Source organism: Eumetopias jubatus, unplaced genomic scaffold, assembly GCF_037043125.1.
Source record: "Eumetopias jubatus isolate StellerSeaLion01/CBP00866 unplaced genomic scaffold, mEumJub1_p1.0 scaffold_5, whole genome shotgun sequence".
Lineage (NCBI taxonomy): Eukaryota > Metazoa > Chordata > Mammalia > Carnivora > Otariidae > Eumetopias > Eumetopias jubatus.
The window spans coordinates 132,590,921-132,611,321 of NW_028274811.1; positions in this window are offsets into that span (position 1 = coordinate 132,590,921).

Genomic DNA, 20,401 nt, shown 5'->3' on the forward strand with positions numbered 1-20,401 from the left:
TAATGAAGCAGAATCTCCAGAGAAGGAGCATGGGAATTCGGTTTTTTAATAAGTGTCTCAAATGAGTGTCTCAAATGATTATGTCTGAAACTCAAGTTCAAAGCTAGATGTGCAGCATGACTAACAATAATAAACAGAAATCTTCCAGTTGTGCTAAGATATTGCGTTTTCACAGTAGATGAAGAATCATTGATATATTTTAATTATGAATAAATGAGCAAACTTGTATCAGGAAGATAACTCTGACAGCAATGAGATAAATGGCAGTTGAGGCAATAAATGACATTTATGACTACGATGTCCAGTGAGGAGGACATATAATAGGATTGACTGTGGCACTTACAAAAGAAGGGGAGGCTTTAAAAGATATGAGGAAGTTGTCTTAATCCAATTTACTGATTAAATATTAGCGTTAAGAGTAATTTATTGTAGTATTTTGCTCAGGCTGCCATAACAAAATACCACGCACTGGGTGACTTAAACCACAGAAACTTTTCTCATGGTTTTAGAGGCTAGAAGTCCAAGATCAAGGTGTCTGCAAATTTGGCTTCTCTCTCTCTCTCTCTCTCTCTCTTTATGTCATTTATCTTGAGGCTTCTCTTCTTGGTTTGCAGATGGCCATCTCCTTGCAGTCTCCTCCCATGATGTTTCCTCTGTGCACTCACATAACCCTGGGGTCTCTTTGTGTGTCCAAAGTTCTTCTTATAAGAACACTGGTTACATTGAACAAGGACCCATCCAAAGGGCCTTATTTTAATGTAATCACATACTAAAAGTCTTGATCTCCAAATACAGTCACAATCTGGAGTACTGAAGATTCAGACTTCAACATACGAATTTTGGAAGATATAATTGAGCCCATAACATACAGGAATCTCAGTATGATGATTCTGACAACTGAGTAGGTGCTGATGCCCTCTTTAAGATAAGGAATACATATAAATGCAAGCAGTATGGATAGTAATGTCTATTTGAACATGCCATGTTTGAAATGCTTATGGTAAATTAATGCAAAATGCAGATAGACAACGTATGTATGCACGTGGAGCAGGAATGTGTGTGTGTGTGTGATGTGTGTTCATACAGGTTGGCTATATGTAATCATGTTACCAAATTTGAAAATGTATTGTAAATTATGGGAAAATTGGATAACAAATAGTTCTTACAGTTTTACTTCAGAATATCCGAAATTATTTTAATGGATTAACTTAAAACTAATTCCTTTTTCCCTCCTCCATCCATATTAGTTGTGCAACCAACAACTTTAAACCCTGATCGCCTTGGTGAGAAAGTCTTCACTGCATGCTTCATTAGTTTAAGCTTAGGCATTACTTAGCTTTTCTGATTCTCTGCTTTGTGCTGTTCCTTATGTGTAGCTGGATGAAAAATTGAGTGGTTAGGTATTTCTGAACTAGTTCAGTCTCCATTGTCTTGTCTTTTCTGCAGAGAAACTGATATCTGAGGTATTTGACACATTTCAAAATTTCTACCTTTTTTTTGTAATAAATCCTCTTTTATGTGATTTAGTAAGATTAATTATTTCATTCAACTAGAATGTTCAATTAGAACATGAAAGACCATGTGTTACAAACAGCTTTTCAATATGATTTACTGTTACAAATGCATGCTTACATGAGACAATGAGATGTCAATAAAAAAATAAATGACTCAAAAATATTTTAGACCTCAATCTACAACAGAATCATACAAAGCAATATTAAACAGAAAGAATTCAGGAAAATCTCTTAAGAGAAATCATGTTCAGTGATTTTTTTCTTCCTAGATGCATGAAAAATTCATCAGGATTTTATGAGTCCCCAGTTTGTAGAGGAATCCCAGAAATGCAAATCTGTGCATTAAAGTTATACTATTTTAAAAGAATATCTCCTTACACATGCATACTAATTTATTTATAGAAGCAGTCTATTGTCTTCAATTTACTATGCTTTATGTTTTTGGTGAAAACTAACACAATAACAGTAAGTGATCTTTAGAAGAAAACTTTTAGTAAAAGACAGTGAAATACCTCTTGTCTAAGGATTTTACATTATTCCTCATTTTCTTTTCTTGAAAAGAAATATCAGTAATAGTATCTACATTATTACACCAAAAAATCTAATACATTACTCAGTTTATGTAAAGTTAGATGGAAAAATATATCTATATCTCACATATATATTCGCTATTACATATGTTTAATATTATGTGTGTGTATTATTTCCTTTGAAAATACTCTTTCCACAAACGTAAAATTCCAGTTTTATTTATTAAGAATACTTTATTTTTGTTGACATAGACTTTTGGACAAGAGCAATTCAAATAAGTATAACAACATTATAAAGATTTGTTATGCTATTAATGGAAATATTAATTGAATATTCATATCCATATTTTTTCCATGAAGGAGCTTAACAATTAATTATCAAAATGGGGGGAAGCTCTAACTTCAAGGTACCCTACACATGTTTTGTCATGATTCATCCTAGACCATCTGCATGATGACAATAATTCAGTAAAAAATAAGCTCATGTGTTTCTTCAATTCCGTCCACCTCTTCCCCCAAACTGTTTTTCACTTCCCACTGATGGTGATTATATTTATTTACATAAATGTGGTAGAAAAGATCATTGTGTCTTTCCAGTTGTAGTTACCTGGAAACCGGTCCTCAATTACAGCTCTCATTGGTTTAGGGCCACCTTCATATGTCTAGTGAGCCAGGTCTCCATATCCTTTTGAATAAAGTTGCAGAATATATTTTTTTCTTTTTCTTTTCTTTCTTTCTTTCTTTCTTTCTTTCTTTCTTTCTTTCTTTCTTTCTTTCTTTCTTTCTTCCTTTCTTTCTTTCTTTCTTCCTTTCTTTCTTTCTTCTTCTTTCTTTCTTTTTTGTTTCTTTGTTTTGAAGTATAGTTGACACAATGTTGTGTTCATTTCAGGTGTACAACAAAATATTTTTTTCTTACTGTTTAGTTAGTATTCTCCCTCATTCTTACAAAAGAGAAGACCCATACATAGAGTGTAATCTTAAGCAGTAGCACACATGCACATGCTTGAGCCACTGAGTTGCCCAGCACCTGGACAAACTGTTTATCTGATTGTCTCCAAGATGTTGCTACATTCTAACTGGAAACAAACTCATGCATTTTAGATATTCTAGTGTAGGTTTTTTTTTTTTCAGGGTCTTTTTGCGTTCACATTTAGAGGAGCAAAATGTAAGCTGCTTATACTAAAAATATATATATCAGGTTTAATAGTTTTTGTTTTATTCAATGTTAGATGTGCACACACAAATTGATGTTCAGAAAGCCTCAGTAATATGGTCAAAGTTGTTGTGTCAGAGTTAAAAAATATACTTACTTATCTTTCTTTCATGATTCCTTTTCTCAGTATACCACAATGCCCCTAATAAAGGCAAAGTTTCTTTGCTGACAGAAGTTAATATGATCCAGAATCTTATTTTTAGTAGTCTGGGGTTGTCATTTAATGATATTTATGCATTGATTATTTTGAGCATTATGTTATTTGGGATGACTCTATTAATTCTAGGCCAGACCTACACTTAGGCTGTCTTTAAAACTAATCTTTTTTTTTTTAATAAGATTCCATATATGTTCCAAAATTTCAATAAACATAAACTATGTATATTAACTTTATATAGATCCAATCCAATTTAATTTAATTGGAAACTAATTTTTGTGTTAATTTACAAAATGTTTCATAGTTATTCGCTATTTATTTCTAATTTGTAGGGTACTATAATTACTTTTGTTCTCTAAAAATCTGATGATAATAAGGGTTTATCTTATTTTTTACCTACTTTTACCTACTGGATATTGACCAAAACATTCTCTTTTCTCTCTCTCTCTCTTTTTTTTTTACTTTTAGTTTTTATTTAATTTGAATATGTACTAACAATTCCCAAATAAATTCCTACAAGTCTGACCTTGTCTGATTTCCAGACTCATATAGTGAATTGGCTTTTTGATATCTCTACCCATGTATCTACAATGCATTTTCAACTTAACATGCATAAGATCGAAATCCTCTTTTTACCATCACCACTTTATTACTGTAGGGGAAAAATAATAATAATAATTTCTTCTACCCTTCTAGGTTTCTTGACTGAGACCCGCCGTAATGAAAGACAGAAATTTAATAACATGTATAGCTCCTGCATACATGGGAGATAACCAAGAAAACTGAGTAATTCTCCCAAATGGCCATAGCTGCTACCTTAAATACCATCTCCATCTAAAGAAAAAAGATGTTGGGGGCAGGCTAATTTGGGAGCGGAAAGCAGAGCAAAGAAGGATGAAGTTATTATGCAGATTTAGGTCATTGCCTTCTCCACTGATTAAGAGTTTCTAGACATCCTTTAGGGTGCAAGCACTGCGCCCTTTCATCACTGAACAGGCTCTTCTCCTCCGCTTCAACAAATTGGTAAATGGCAACATTATTCACCCACTTGTTCAAGCCAAACCTTGGGATTCACCTTTGATTTCTTTTCCCCACACAACTCACTTCTCATTATGTATAAATCCTATCTGCTTTAAATCCAAATAAATCCAAAATTTGACCACTTGTGCTCTGTCATAGACACATCAATATTTTTATGCTTTGATAATGAGATCTTTTATTTTTCTCATTATGTTTTTCACCATAAGGACAAGTCTGGACTACGCTGCTGGAGTTTCAGAGTTTACTTGTAGCATAACTAAGACCTAGCGTGGGCAAGACCACTCTAGACTAGCCAGCCTATCAACTAACTACACAAATCCAGCTGAGATCCGTGAGCTTGTACCAGTTAATAACAACATCTCAGACAACCCACAGACTTGTAGGGGAAAGTTTATTAATTTTTGCCATGACATTGTGTTTTTGTTTTTGTTTTTCCACAGTGATGCAAGATGATTTAATGTGAGCAGAGCTATTCTACAAATTTTAACAGATCCTTAAATTAATGCTTGATTAAAGGACAGTAAGTGATTATCATATTGATTATACATTTTAGATATTTGAAAACTAAGATTTTTTATAACACACTTTGGTGTGAAATTATAAATAGCATATCTTTTTTTAGTCCAATTTTTAAGAATTCTTTGTGAAACTTCAATAACCCACTTTTGGCCATTTAAATAATAACACAGTGTTAAAGCTTATTGTTTTGAAAAAAGTAACTGTTAGTTTCAGAAGTAATGTTCCAAAAATTGAATTAATATATATCCAATTGATGGCTTTTGAAGTAAAATCCATTTAAAGTGTTTCAAATGTAAATATCTTTCTTGGTAAGTGGATTATGCACCTCATCACTTAGTCCCCAACCATCAATTCTGCTTTCATCCTTGAACAGTAATGTCATTTATGACATATAAGCAAGCTTGAATTTGGTTAGTAAGCGGGATGAGAGTCATCTATATTTACTGTCAAAAGGAGCAGCAGAACTCTTGCATCTGTAGAAATAAATTCACTTCCAATATGAATCTATAAATCTCTCCAAAATAGGCTTTTACAAAAGAATGAAAAAGCAGTCCAACATCATATTGCTATGTTAATTATGACAGTAGTAATAATTGGTCCAACTCCACATGGTTAAGGGCCATCTGGGTATAGTCTGGGTAGATTTTGACTATAGTATAACAAAAGTAGAAACTGATATTTTGACAAGAAAGAAGCAGGCAAACAGGAAGAGAGTCAAAGTACTAGTTTACTAGTACTAGTACTAAACAATTTGACTGTCAAAGAGACATAATGATTCTCCGAAATACCGCGTTGGGTTAAATATACTAGGGTAGAAGGAATAGCATGGTAGTTAAACTCAAACTTAAATACTTATTAATGCAATAATTTCCAGGAGCATTGGAAACAAAATATGGAACCAAAATTACTAGAAGAAATACACAGGATTTTAGTTGAAGTGACTCTGGAAGTTTATACACCAAGTGACCTACTTAGTGATATAAGCAAGTTGTTTTGTATCCTGAAAAGGCAATATAAAATCTCTATAAAAGGAGAAGATGAAATTGCTTGAAATATATCTATTTGCCCCTTTAGATTTTTTATGAGAATAAAATCCTTCAAGCAGGCCTGGAAAAAAAGATTTCTGGAAAGACTGAAGTGAGATTTTTGTCATATAGTGAAGGGAATTCAAAAGACATTTAAGGAAAGGTGAATGGAGAAATATTATTGTACACAGGACTCAACAAAAAGAGTGTTGATGAGAATAGAAAGAAAGGGGAAATGTCGTGGTAATTAGAGTATGGCCCTCTATGATTTGCTTTTTACAGGGAAGCAAGGGGTATGCTTTTAAAACATGAATCAGATCAAGACACTCAACTATTCTAAACTTTTCAATGTGCTCCCGCTTTCACTTAATAGTAAAAGACAAAAGCATTACCTTTAATGACATTTCTGATTTCATTGTCAGCTAGCCTGCTCATCACTTATCTTTTTCCAGCCACCCTGGTTTTTTTGATCTTCCTCAAACCCACTCAGCACTGTCTGTTGTGGGACCTTCACATTCTTTCTCTCCTTTGCCTGAAAGGCTCTTAATGCATCTTCAGGACCTACTCCCTTCTTCCAGTCCTTGCTCAAACTTTACCCTCTTGATGAGTCCAGTTCTGACCACCTCAATTCAAACTGCATCCCACAAATGCTTCCTTTCTAATACTCCTTAATCTGCTCTATTTATTTCCACAGCACATACCTCCTTTCAAAATATGCTTACATGTACTAGCATTGTCGAACAGAAAGAATGCAAGGCTAAGTGGTCATAGTGGTGGGAATAAATACAGATTTATCAAAGGAATAAAGAACACCTCATTCAATGGAAGACTAGCAAAGATATGACAGAGGTATAAAAAAAATCATATTACCTTACTAATGCATCCCACAAAAAATATCACATTGAAGATGGTTAGTGATAATCTTTCACAGAATATAAAATGTGATCTAACCTGAGTATTTCTGCTTGGAAGATGATATATTTTGGGGCACAGGTGGGAATTTACAGGGACTAGCTTAGAAAGCTATTTATGCCAATCATGAGCTATTGCCTAGTGGTACATATTATACTGGTGAAAAAAATAATACAGTTAAAAGGAACCAACTGTTCAACTTTAGAGAATGAATATTTAGGTAGGAATTACAGGGTTTTATATCATGTTCATGTTCATGTATATGTGTATTCAGCGACTGTGTGTTTGAGTATTTGTATATACATATGCATATGTATGTCTGAATGTAATACACAAATAAAAGAACTACACAAAAGGTGGCAAATGAGGGGCTCCTGGATGGCTCAGTCCATATAGCATGTAACTCTTGATCTCTGGGGTTGTAAGTTTGAGCCCCATATTGGAGTGTAGAGATTACTTAAAAATAAAATCTTAAAAAAAAAAAAGATGGCAAATGGTAGATTTGGAAAAATTTTTAAATGGGAAAATAACATGAGGTTGAGTTTATAGAGAACATGCAAAAATATCCTGAAGATACAATTTTGACCTGATGAAAAACAAGTAAAAGTGAAATTTGAAGGCAGGGATGTTGTTAAGCCAGGTAACAGGTGGGTGTGAAAACAACACTTGGGCTTTTTAACTTCATGAATGAGTAATAAAATTTGAGTTACAAATTAAACCCCAATGCAATATTATAGATAAGACAAAGACCTCATGGAACACAATAATAACTAGAAAATAATAATAGGGCAGTATTCTATATTTTCAAGAAATATATTTAATAAGATGCAAAATAAAGCTAAGTGATAGTTTTAAAACTAAGTATATCATTATATAAATCAACCTATGTGTATCTGGCTACCATAAACGAAGGAAGGTGACGCTAAGTGTCTAAATAAGAGAGTTATGGCACACAATTTATTGTAAGTCTAAGACTAGATGTATTTCTCTGAAGCTTCTAGATTCCTAAGGAGCTCATATTTTAATGTTCCTGCAATTATCTCTAGTTGTCACTAGATTCTCATTAGTAGTGTGAACTTTTGTGCAGGGTTCTAGATTCCAGAACTACATGTGGCAAGACAATTTTATTTTTATTTTATTTTTGATTTTTCCTATTTATTTATTTGTCAGAGAGAGCACAAGCAGGGGGCATGGCAGACAGAGGGAGAAGCAGGCTCCCCGCTGAGCAGGGAGCCCGACACGGGGATCCATCCCAGGACCCTGGTATCATGACCTGAGTTGAAGGCAGATGCTTAACAACTGAACTACCCAGGCATCCCATAGCAAGACAATTTTAAAGATGCATTCAGTACTTTTTTTCTTAATGAATTCTTCCATGCCTTCATTAATACAATCTCAATTGTTTACTTTTTATTCATTGGCTATCTCCAGAAACTTGATCTATAATGCAATTTTTCAAATCATTTGCCATATTATGTGTATAATGATTTATAAATTAATCATTTCCCACTATAAATGAATAATACCTTTTGCAGTAAAACCATAAAAAGAAAATAAGAAATATTATAACTTATTTGTAAATTATTCCATTTAGGCAAAACTTTGGTAAGGACTGAAGGATTTTAGAAACTACATCATCATGAAGGTAATGATAGATTCATTTGTTCTTTGCTACAGAATAAAATTCTACATGCATGTGAAAAAGTGATTTGTTAATTTAAAGATAACTTTTAAATCACTTTTAATCCACTCAACTAAGTCACTTTATTTCTCATGTAATATACTCAAAGCTTTTTGAGGTAGTTAGTATTATATATATATATTTTTAAAGATTTTATTTATTTATTTGACAGAGCGAGATAACGAGAGTAGGAACACAAGCAGGGGGAGTGGAAGAGGGAGAAGCAGGCTTCCTGCTGAACAGGGAGCCCGATGCGGGGCTCGATCCCAGAACCCTGGGATCATGACCTGAGCTGAAGGCAGACAGTTAATGACTGAGCCACCCAGGCACCCCATTATATTTTTAATATTAAACATAGCCTATATGATGTAAAAGATATTTCTAATAAATATATTATGTTAATATCCAGTGTTTCAGCTTTTCCTAATATGTCTATGATAAAATCAGGCATATAAAAGTAACAAAAAAACACATGAAGAAAAGGTCTACAGCCTCATTAGTTAATGATTAGACAAAAGCCCCAGACATACAAAAATACAACATGAAGAAAGCAGCTAAGAAAATATTTCAATAATTTTGGCATTCAATATTTGGGCTGTACTGAAGTATACTACCATGATATTCTTATGCCAATAAATCCTGAGAGAAACATTTAAATTGTATTTAATTCACCAATAAAGAATACAAATACTCAAAATTATTAAGAAATCAGAAGTCTCGGGAAGAAAATAAACATACAAAATCAGTCTTTTAAAAAAAAATCTCAAAATACTTATTGTTCTGTTAATCTAATAACATTTAACAACTCACCTAAATATTTAAGTGTTTTCTACTAAAGAAAAAATAAATTTTCAACTGCATTATAGAAGTCTCTTTACATTGAATGTCGCAAGTTCATGTCTAATGCCGTATGTGCACCATTCTGTCCTGATGGCATTGGAATCCTCCATGCCCAATTTTCAAATACAAACCGTCTACTGTGGACTTCTGTGCAATTTCACCACCAAACATCTTCCAGCTCTTTATTCCTTATAATGTCCTATTTCCTTTTGGAGACTCACCTTCTTCTTTCCAATTTTTGTAACCTGTTGGGAAAGTAAATCCCAACACCTTCAATGAGCAAAGGAAGGCAAAGTACCACATGATTTCATCCCCAGATCCTGGAAAAAGACTGAGAAGAAATAAGGTAAGAAGAACCAGTTGTCTATTATAATACAATACACAACCAGATCGTTACTGTTATCAGAGGATTTTTGCTTCTATAGTCCTGATCCCCTGGAATTTCCTCAGTTCCATTCTCAGACCTGTTTCCCAGGCTCCCATCAACCCACTTAACTCCTAACATCCTTTGGGTAAATATAACTTTACTTACTTTAGCCAGCATAGATAGCTACCAGTTATCTTCAAATAACTAGGGTAGTCTAGGCTATACTGTGATAAAATGTGATAGAATGTACTACAAAATGTCAAAAATTTTTATGTCTGGCTCATATTATATGTCCAAGGCAGTGCAGGGCTTCTGCTCATGACAGAGGAGCCCAGGCTGATGGAAACTTGACTTTCTTAAAATGTCACCATTTCGACACGAGGCTCCAAGGGATGTCCCAGCAGGGCAAAAAGCTTCCTGAATAAAATGCTTCAGAAAATTTCCTGTGTCACTCAGGGCCCACTGGTCAGAACGAGTGGCCCTTCCCTCAAAGGGGCTAAATATGGACTCACAAGTGCCTGGAAGGAAAGAGGAACCAGGTAAATCTGAGAACTGGAAATCGTTACCACACATTCCTAAACAGCACACCATAATTTAACTGCACTAATGAATAATCATGATGAAGACCCAACAAACATGGCCCAGATTTTTATGAACTCTCCAGTTTTACACATAAAGCCTAGTGCCTATACCACATTATTATTTATTTACTAATTTTTTAAATAGTAAAAATAATATTGATGCATTCTACCTGAAAAAAATTAAATACACTAGATGCCTGTTGGCCTGCCACCCCATTCTAAGTCTCCAGCCCAAGGGTAAGTCTGTTTTCATTTAAGCTTGATCTGCCAAAGTGCTGGGGAACAGAGGTCAAGTAGCAGCATCAACTCTTAGTGGCTCTATGTGCATGCTTTTCACATAGGCAGTATGGCCATAGTAGTAAACTCATGGTTTGAATTAAAGAGTGGCTGGGCTCAGTTACACACGTCTCTATAATTCAAATATACAGAAAACCCACAAAAATTCTACCTCCTATGTATAACAATATCAAAAGCAAAAATTAAGTGGAGGCTAGATTGAGCTGGATAATAGGAAGTAACAGTCCCATGCCTAACATTATATGACTTCAGTAAATCTAGAAGATAGAGAGCACTTTGAGTGACCAGAATGCTAATTTCCTGGTGTTTAATATGGAAACTATAGAAAGTACAAATATCCTATGCATTGAGGGATTGGTGGATACTAACCCTGAACTAAAGTTAATTCGTGAAGAGGAGTATCGCCAGGGCTCTCTGGTCAAAGGGGAATCTTGCAGCTTTTGGACAATCAACGTGATTGCTGCTTTGAGTCTACTTAATTTAGACTTGGTGTTAGTTTGCACAGATATTCAAGCACAAAAGAAATCCTGGCATTAGGTCTCAAAAAATACATTTAAGAAAAGAAACTATTATAGTAGGAAAGAAGGGTAAAGACCCTCGAGCTGCACAGCATTCTAAAAATATAAATAAAAAAGGAAACACGTCTTCAAGGAAGACCACAGAGATCACTGTCATCCTCAATGATTTGAAAATATATTATGGTGAATCCTATAATATCCACATTTAACTCACCTGCTTGTAAAGATAGACCTTAGAGAATTATAGTTAGTTAGGAACGTCAATTGATGCCATTGTCCCATATATGGTCTTTTCCTAGAATACACATAAATCTTCCACTCTCTTGTGCTCTTGTGTAGTTGTTGATTTGTCAAAGATTTCTTCTTTTCTGTCTCCATAAAAGCTGTATACCACAAGTGAAATTAACCTGTGGAAGGTTAATTGCCTTGTCCAGCTCTATGCCGCAAAACAGTCTGCAAGGTGCTTGACTATCTCAACATCCTATAGGACATCACACTGATCTAGCATGCCAATGTCAATAAGCTGATGAATACTGGGCATCAGGAAGTAGCAGTCATCCAAGATAATCTGGTGAGTGCTATTTCTATCATGGGATGAGAGATAAAGTTTATGAAGATACAAAGGCTCTATCCTTAAGGTAGTTTCTGGTGGTACATTTGATTGGAAGCATATTAAAATATTCCCTGCAAAATAAAGCCCAGATTGTTGTGCCTTGCATTTATTAATGTCTAAGAAAAATGTGAAATACTTTGTGAGCTTCATCAGATATTGGGGAAATAAATACTAAATGTGTCTGTGCTATTCTGTCCAGGCTCTACGTTTTGAGTAAACCTCAGAGCAAAGGAGTGTTTTTCTAATTCATTCAGGCTTCAGAACAAGTAATAGCTTGATCATCATGTGTGAGTGGTTCCAATGATTTTCAAAGCGTCTATAACAGATTGTTACATTTAACAAAGTCATAGAAAGCCATGAACAGAGGTCCTTGGGTGTTTTCAATCAAAATCATGTCTGTAGCAATTTTGGGTGGATTGCATGTACTTAGCATCTGATAGAAGCCTCATCATGGCTCCCTAAAAGCTGGAGCATGATTATTATTATATAGTTAAATGGGAGTCCCTGAAACTGCTTCCTCATTTCTAGTCAAGAAAGCAAATCAAAATCAGAAGTGCTACTGCTTACATGAGGAACTGCAGAGATAAGCCCCAGTATCACATATTTGAAGAATGCCATGGGATGGTCTTACTATATGCTTTCAATTCACTTTGTCAGTCCTTTGCAGAAACCAGAAGGGACATGACTTATAACAGTGCACTGATATATATTTAATCCCTGTCCCAATTGCAGCCACTGTTCTAAATATGATATCCTTAGAGGATTAGATTAACTTAGCTTCTAGTACTTGGTATGTGCCCATGATAATATGAATAATTTCTTCTCAATCTGCATCAGTAGATAAAATCAAAAGCATATCTTCTTTGCATGAGGAAGACAGTTACAGTTCTACACATTTTCTATGTTGTCTGATGACTCTGTAAACTCTACATGCAGATTAGACCTGATAATCAGTGTTTGGCAAGTGATATGCATGTCTTATAAAACAAATACAGACTGGAGGATGGAAGATAAGTCCCATGAACACTCAGGGCACTTTAATGTAAAATTAATCTTAAAGATCCAATGATTTGTAGTTATGAGCATCCCACTATTAGGAAAGGGGCATATTATTTCATCTTAGACTTCCTCCACTAATAAAAAGTTAATACATTCAGTATAGCTACATGAAATTTAGGGGCAGACTATAGAGCATTTAGAGAAATGGCTTCCCTACCAAATACCAGATATCTTGTACAGCTGAGTTTTTTCTCCATCCAGAGCATGAGTTTTTGGCAGGGGAAGTCTGAAGTGGAAACTGTTCTACCACTAGGTCTATAAGACCCACTGCATAAGATGGGGTTGGAGGTAACAGTGATGGATAAAGGTGTCTGTGGTGTTTCTAGCAAGCCAAACTGGCATTTGAGCAAAGACTCCTCTAGGGCTGTGCTGTAAGATCATGCCATTGAGATCAGAGAAATTTACTCTGCATAGGAAAAGAAAAGCCATTTGCTGGTTTGTTATTGAGCCTTGATAAAGACAGAATGTCTGTGAAGGGTCCTCATGTGACTGTGTAACGTGCGTGGCCTGAGTCAAATGGTGTGGCTTATGTAAATGCAAACCATTTTATAATGGGAGCATAATATCAGGATAAGCTAGAGCAGGTCCAGAAGAAATGAGACAATGTATGAACATTTGTTCTAGACTATCATGTTGTCCACCTCTTTCGCAAAACTGCCTGTAACTCAATCCATATTTAGAGACTCACGGCATTTTCTAAAAAGGGGAAAAAAGTTGGGCCTGATATATCGTAGAATCAGTATGATATGATGGCACCAGTCTAAAATAAACAGCTGACTCTACTGGTTTCCACTTGGCATATAAAAATAAGGAAAGACGATAACTCCCTCATCACCAGGCTAACAAATTTCAAGTGTAAATGCTAGTGGAATACTGCTGAGAGAATTAAAGCACCATGGAGAAAAACATTCTTAGGTATGATACATAGAGAAGACCCAAAACTGAAGGGGGGGCAGACATTTATAAATCCCCTCTGGCAAGCCAATTTCCACCCTAAACACAAAGTTGGAAATTCAAAGCCTGTAGTACACTGAGGGTAAGCCTAGCAACAACAGAACCCAAATGAATTCAACTACTGAATAAATTGACTTTAAACTCCACATTCAAACCTAGTAGGAGGAAAGATGTGCAAAATGTCACACAGAAAATCTACTTACTTCAGTATCTACTGCCCTAAAAAAGATGTCAAACTTCAAGGCATATGAAAAAGCAAAGAGTAAAACAAAAACATATTGCTAAGAGACAAAGCAATCAACAGAAGAGGAGTAATAAAAAACATAAATACTATAACATTTAAAGTAACTGTGAATGTTGTGTTAAAGGTTCTAATAGAAAAGGTGGACACCATATAAAATAAAATGGGTAATGGTGGCAGAAAATGAAAATTATAAAGAAAATTTGAAAGAAAAGTTAGAAATGAAAAACAGGAGGACAGAAATAAAAAATGCTTTTAATGGATTAAGGAAAGAAAGGATTAATAAACTGAAAAATAGAAAGTATTCCATCTGAAACCCGAATTTTTAAAAAAGTGATAAAAACAGAACAATGAATGCATCCATGAACTTGGTGGTGGGTGGGGGGTGCAGCATGGGGAGCAAATGATATAATAGATATGTAATTAGAATCCTAGGAGAAAAACAGAAAAAACAAAATCAATACTTGAAGAAATAGGAATTTCCCAATATTAATGGCAGACACCATTCACAAAGCTCAGAGAACACCAACTGAAATAAATACACAAATGTGTGCACACACGCATACATATATCATATTGAAAATGCTGAAAACCAAAGAATTAAAAAAATAATTTGAAGGCAGCCAGAGTGAAAAAAGAATCATTGCATACAGATATACAGCAGAACCAAAAAAATAATTACACAAAGTCCATAGACTATGGACTCTGAGAAACAAACTGAGGGTTCTAGAGGGGAGGGGGGTGGGAGGAAGGGTTAGCCTGGTGATGGGTATTAAAGAGGGCACGTTCTGCGTAGAGCACTGGGTGTTATATGCAAACAATGAATCATGGAACACTACATCAAAAACTAATTATGTAATGTATAGTTATTAACATAACATAATAAAATAAAATTTAAAAAAATAATAATTACACAAGATTTTCACCAGAAACCATGCAAGCTAGATCAGATGTGACCTATCAGACAATAAAATAATACCTTTAAACTGCTCAAAGTATAAAAAATACTCTGCTAATGCAGGAATCTATACCCAGTGAAAATATCTTTCAAAAGTGAGGAAGATGTAAATGCTTTTTCAGAGGGGTGCCTGGGTTGCTTAGTTGGTTGAGCCATTGTTGAAGTTAAGGCTAAATTTTATCTCTTTATTTATTTATTTTTTTAAATGAATTTTTTTTAAAGATTTTATTTATTTAATTGACAGAGAGAGACAGAGAGACAGAGAGCTTGTGTTCCACAAGCAGGGGGAGTGGGAGAGGGAGAAGCAGGCTTCCCGCCGAGCAGGGAGCCCGATGTGGGACTCGATCCCAGGACCCTGGGATCATGACCTGAGCCGAAGTCAGATGCTTAACGACTGAGCCACCCAGGGGGCCCTAAATTTTATCTCTTTAATCCATGTAAGTCTTTTTGCATATTTGATTGGTAAAGTTGTTTAGGGAAGGAGTAAATGATCTCTGGATGGCACAAGCACAGGAATAAAAATCATCAAATGATTTTGTTGTTGGATACGCAGGACATAAGTAATCACTCTTCGTATGTATTCATACATATGCAATTTAGTAAGAAACATTGGTGCACACATAGCAATTATTCTTTGTAACAACAATTAATTCACTCATAACATTGTAGTCTGTATTGTCCCTTGAAGTCTTTGTTTCCTCCATGCCATGTTAAAGAACCTCATTTACCTTTTAAGTAGAGTTAACTCAAGGCTCAGTAGTATTCTGGTGTTCATATCCGGCCCCTCTGCTCACCCATTGGAACCCATCCTGAACCTCTCGAGCTACTCTGACATCAGTACTTGTGCCATTCACATAATAGTGTGTAAATAATAACAATGCACTGAAACTAGTTTTGCTGTTGAGTGGTTGTGGGTGGCGGAGAAATTATGTGCAGTCTGTCAGTTTTATAGGTTTAAAAAATGCTGTTCAGAGTTACTAAACATCCTTTTGCCAAAAACTCTCAGTGAAATGATTTGGGGAAGAAAACTGTTAACACTATCAAAAGCATCGCCATGTCCTAACATTAAAGGAGAATATAATTTAGTTGGAAAATGGAAAAGGCTCAAAGTATTTTTTTCTGAAGGTGATGTTGACCTTTTTGAAAGGTGATGTTGTTGTGGCCCAGAATTTGTATGGTTCCCATATAGAATCCGTATGGCTCACCTGGTACCATGTTATTGTTTTAGTATACAAATCATACCCACATAATGAAGCCATCAGTGGTCAGCGGTAGGTGAGGGTACACCAGAGTATTTTCAAGTATTCCCCGGCGAACTTCAGTCTGGATGTGGCTGCTCAGTTGCCTTCTGGTAATGCTCTCTGTGCATGTAGTTCATATTTGGAGCTTGGATGTGAGCCCTGCCAACAATAGCATCCCTACCCTTAATCACTCAGGAACTTGGTTGTGACCACCTGCCCAACAACATCCAGTCATGTCCAGGCTTTCAGGCATACAGTTTTGGGGAAATATATAAGGAGATTTCTCAAAAATAATACAGAAGACTGGTAGAATAATATATTGTGTTGTAAGAAATATCATTGTGATGGCCTGTGTTTCATTATAGCTGCACGCTTAGGGAAGCAAAGAAATATAAATTCCATGAATCATTTGATGCATGTCCTGTTTAAATGAGAGAAACTATAAATATCTATATGTCTGTGATTTTTATCGTGAAGTGTTTAAGAAAAATGTAATATATTTCAATTCTGAAACCATTTTCAATAAAAAGAAGGAAAATAGTTTGAAGCCTATTAATTCCATAACAGAAGCTTTATTTATCTAGAGCACAGCCTTCCTTCACTTGCAAAAATTTTTTAGTGAGTTACATTGAAGAAACATGATGATTTCATTTTCCTTTTTTACATAATTCATTGATTTTGGCTTATACTGAGACCTACAATTATATTATGTTTCTTAGGAACATTTTCTATTTCTTACCACTGCCTTATAAATTAAATTCCAAGTGATAAAAGGCCACTAACTTTAGTGCACTTTTCATCTGTGTGTGTTCTAGTATTTTATTTCACAAGCTTTTATTAGGCACAATGACATGTATTTGTGAGACTGACTGTCATCTGTGATGGGAGAACAAAGTGGAGCCGGTGGATAATAGTTCATGTAGGACCCAGCAAGATGAGAGGATACCTAGGGCTAAATTATTTGTTAGGAATCTGTCTCTGTTGTTTATAGCAGATGGAAGCAGTGTGTGTGCTCTGAAATTCCCCCAATCAACCATAAAATTCCAAAATATATATATGAGATGTTCTGGATTGTAAACAGCATTTGGTTTTATTCATTTCACCTGTCATGGCAATAGGAACCTGCGGTTCAATGAACATAGCTGTCAAATATACATTTTATTTCACACAAATGCTAAAATATTCATAATGCAAAGTGGGTTTTGTTTTGTTTGTTTGTTTGTTTGTCCGGTGTTTTGGCTTTGCTGAAGCATATGGTCCAATGTGTGTGATGTGATTACTTGGGTGAAGTAAACTATAAAGCACAATGGGATTCGTTTCTATCAAGAACCTTTTGACATCAAGTACCATGCTAGCCTATAGAAAATAAAGCAGGGCTCTACCTCAAACAAACCCAAACAAACAAAACAAAATAAAAATAATGTAAAACCCAAAGTCCAAAACCTCAGCAGATGCTCTTTCACATCTCATATTCCCATCCTGCTATGATTTACATTTGAATTAAATTTTTAATTTTACTGAGTGACATGAAATCTAATGAGATCTTCCCCCTACCAAGGAACTGTCGGTTTCAGTAACACTATGACTTTATCTAAGGTTTCCAGAAGAGTATACAATTGTGAATAACATAATTATGTTTCATTTTTAATACAAAAATATGTTTACTTTTGAAAATATAATATATAAACAACTGGATCATCTTGGAGTAACATTATTAAAACTATAGTATATTGGGGTGCCTGGGTGGTTCAGTTGGTTAAGCAGCTGCCTTCAGCTCAGGTTATGATCCCAGGTTCCTGGGATCAAGCCCCACATCAGGCTCCATGCTCAGCGGAGAGCCTGCTTCTCCCTCTCCCTCTCCCTCTGCCTGCCGCTCGGCCTACTTGTGCTCTCTCTCTATCTTTCTGTCAAATAAATAAAAACCTTAAAAAAATTAAAAAAAAACACTATAGTATATTATTTCATCAAGTTGCAAAAAAACATTTAGTGTGGAAAAAGGAGATAAAACATTTTATGAAAACATAAAGCAATCTGATCTTTAACGTCATGAGAATGATTGTCCATTAGCTTTGATTAAAAAAACTTATATAGTAAAACCACATTACATGACAGCTTTAGAAACTATTTTAATAAAATTTAGCTAATGTTTATTTAAACAAATAAGTATGTTTGAAGACATAATTAAAAGAGTACTAGTGATTCTGAAAAGACAGTGAAAGCAGAGGCATAGACCTTCACACAAAAACAGACAGAAGACCCCCATGGATAATGTGATCAACAAAACTAGGGGACAAGAAATCCCATAAGCCCCATAATAACACCAAGTTGTGACAAATCACCAGCAGCTATAACATGTCTGTATTAGAATATCTACTGCTTTAGCAAAAGAATAAATTTGGTTTAAAGATCAATCTGGATTTTCTTTATTTTTTTAAATAAACTTTTTATTTTAGAACAAGTTTCAACTTCTAGAAAAACTGTGAAGATTGTACTAAGAGTTACACATACCCCATTCCTGTGCTTTCTCTTACTAACATCTTACCTTAGTATGGTACATTTGGTAGAGTTAATTAGTGGATGTAATTCTTATCAAAAACAAAACATCTTGACCAATAGTAAACAGTCATCAAATCTTTCTCTATTTCTTCTAAAATGAGTTTTTTTAACTTAGAAATAACTCAGAATGTGATATCTTTTCTTCTTCTTCTTCTTCTTCTTCTTCTTCTTCTTCTTCTTCTTCTTCTTCTTCTTCTTTTTCTTCTTCTAGGTCTATTGTTTCCTTCCTTTTCTGTAGCAGTAATTTTCTCTGAAAGAATGAGGAAGGAGAGTCTAAGGAGTGCAGAGTTATACTCCACCTTGTTGAAGGCAGGGTATTGGCACAACTTAACGATTTCTCTACCTCCTCCACTTATTGCTTTATTCAATAATTTATTCATATCAGTATGGACTCATGGATATTTACTTCAGCTTTAAGTTATATTTCAAGACTAATTTATTTATTTTGTTTCTCAAATTCTTCCTCTTTTGCCACTGGAAGCTCTTTCCATTGGTGGATCCTGTGTCTGTTTGACATAAGCAATCTTTTTTTTTCTTTTTTCTTTTCTTTTCTTTTTTTTTGGGGGGGAGGTGAATTTCCTTAATGTCTGGCACCACAACATGTTCCAGTTATATCTTGTATATTTCCTGCCCCAGGTGTATAATTAGTCATTTCTCCAAAACCCCTGGTGAGTTTTACTGGAGAATAGTATTAGAAATCAACCCCGGGTTCTAGTTATATTATTGCTATTCAGATGTCATTGTTTCCAGGCTCTCCCAGCTCAAAGAGCAGGGAAACACATGTGTTCTTAAAAAACTAAGCTGTGGCATACCAACATTTTTAAGAGTTTATTTGAACAAAAATCAATTCCAATCAGGCAACACCAACCACAGTGGTTAGGTGGGAGGGACTTTTATAGAAAAAAGTTCCAAGGCAAAGTAAGGAAACTATCGGTTGGTTATAGCTTAAAGCCTAGTTGGCTGTTTGTGAATGGTTGTCCTTAGGTTTCAACTTCTTAACCTTGAGGCATCTGCAGGCTTTGATTCTGACTTGCTTTGTAAGCCATCAAGACGTGAGAGCAACTCAGTCTAGTGACCTCCTTGTTTAATTGATTTAACAGTGTGTATACTAAGTCATGTATATACACATATGCATAAATACTTCTATATGCAATTATCTGCATCTGTATTAAACTAAATATGATTTCATACCAGTGTCTCCAACTCCGATCCCTTATCATCAGGATCAGTCTAGCCTCCTCCCTTTGTTTACCTGTAAGGTCCCTCTCACCAGCGAGAACATGGGATCCCACCATTGTCCGGCCATTTAATTAATTGTTCTGTTCCACCATGCATGCATAGCAGTATCAGAATTGGTAACCTAGACCCCATGGGAAACTATTAACAAATATAGTGCTTATGCAGTTTGTGTTATTTTTATTCTTACAAAATCCATTCTTTATCAAAGTTATTTAGGTCAGCATCTCCTCTCTCCCCATGCCAGATGATACACTTCTGTGGGGTTGTTTCACACAATACAGTTCAATTGTTTTATCACAGTCTCCATTTCATAGTTTGCCCAACTTCCTAAACGGTCTTTTAAAA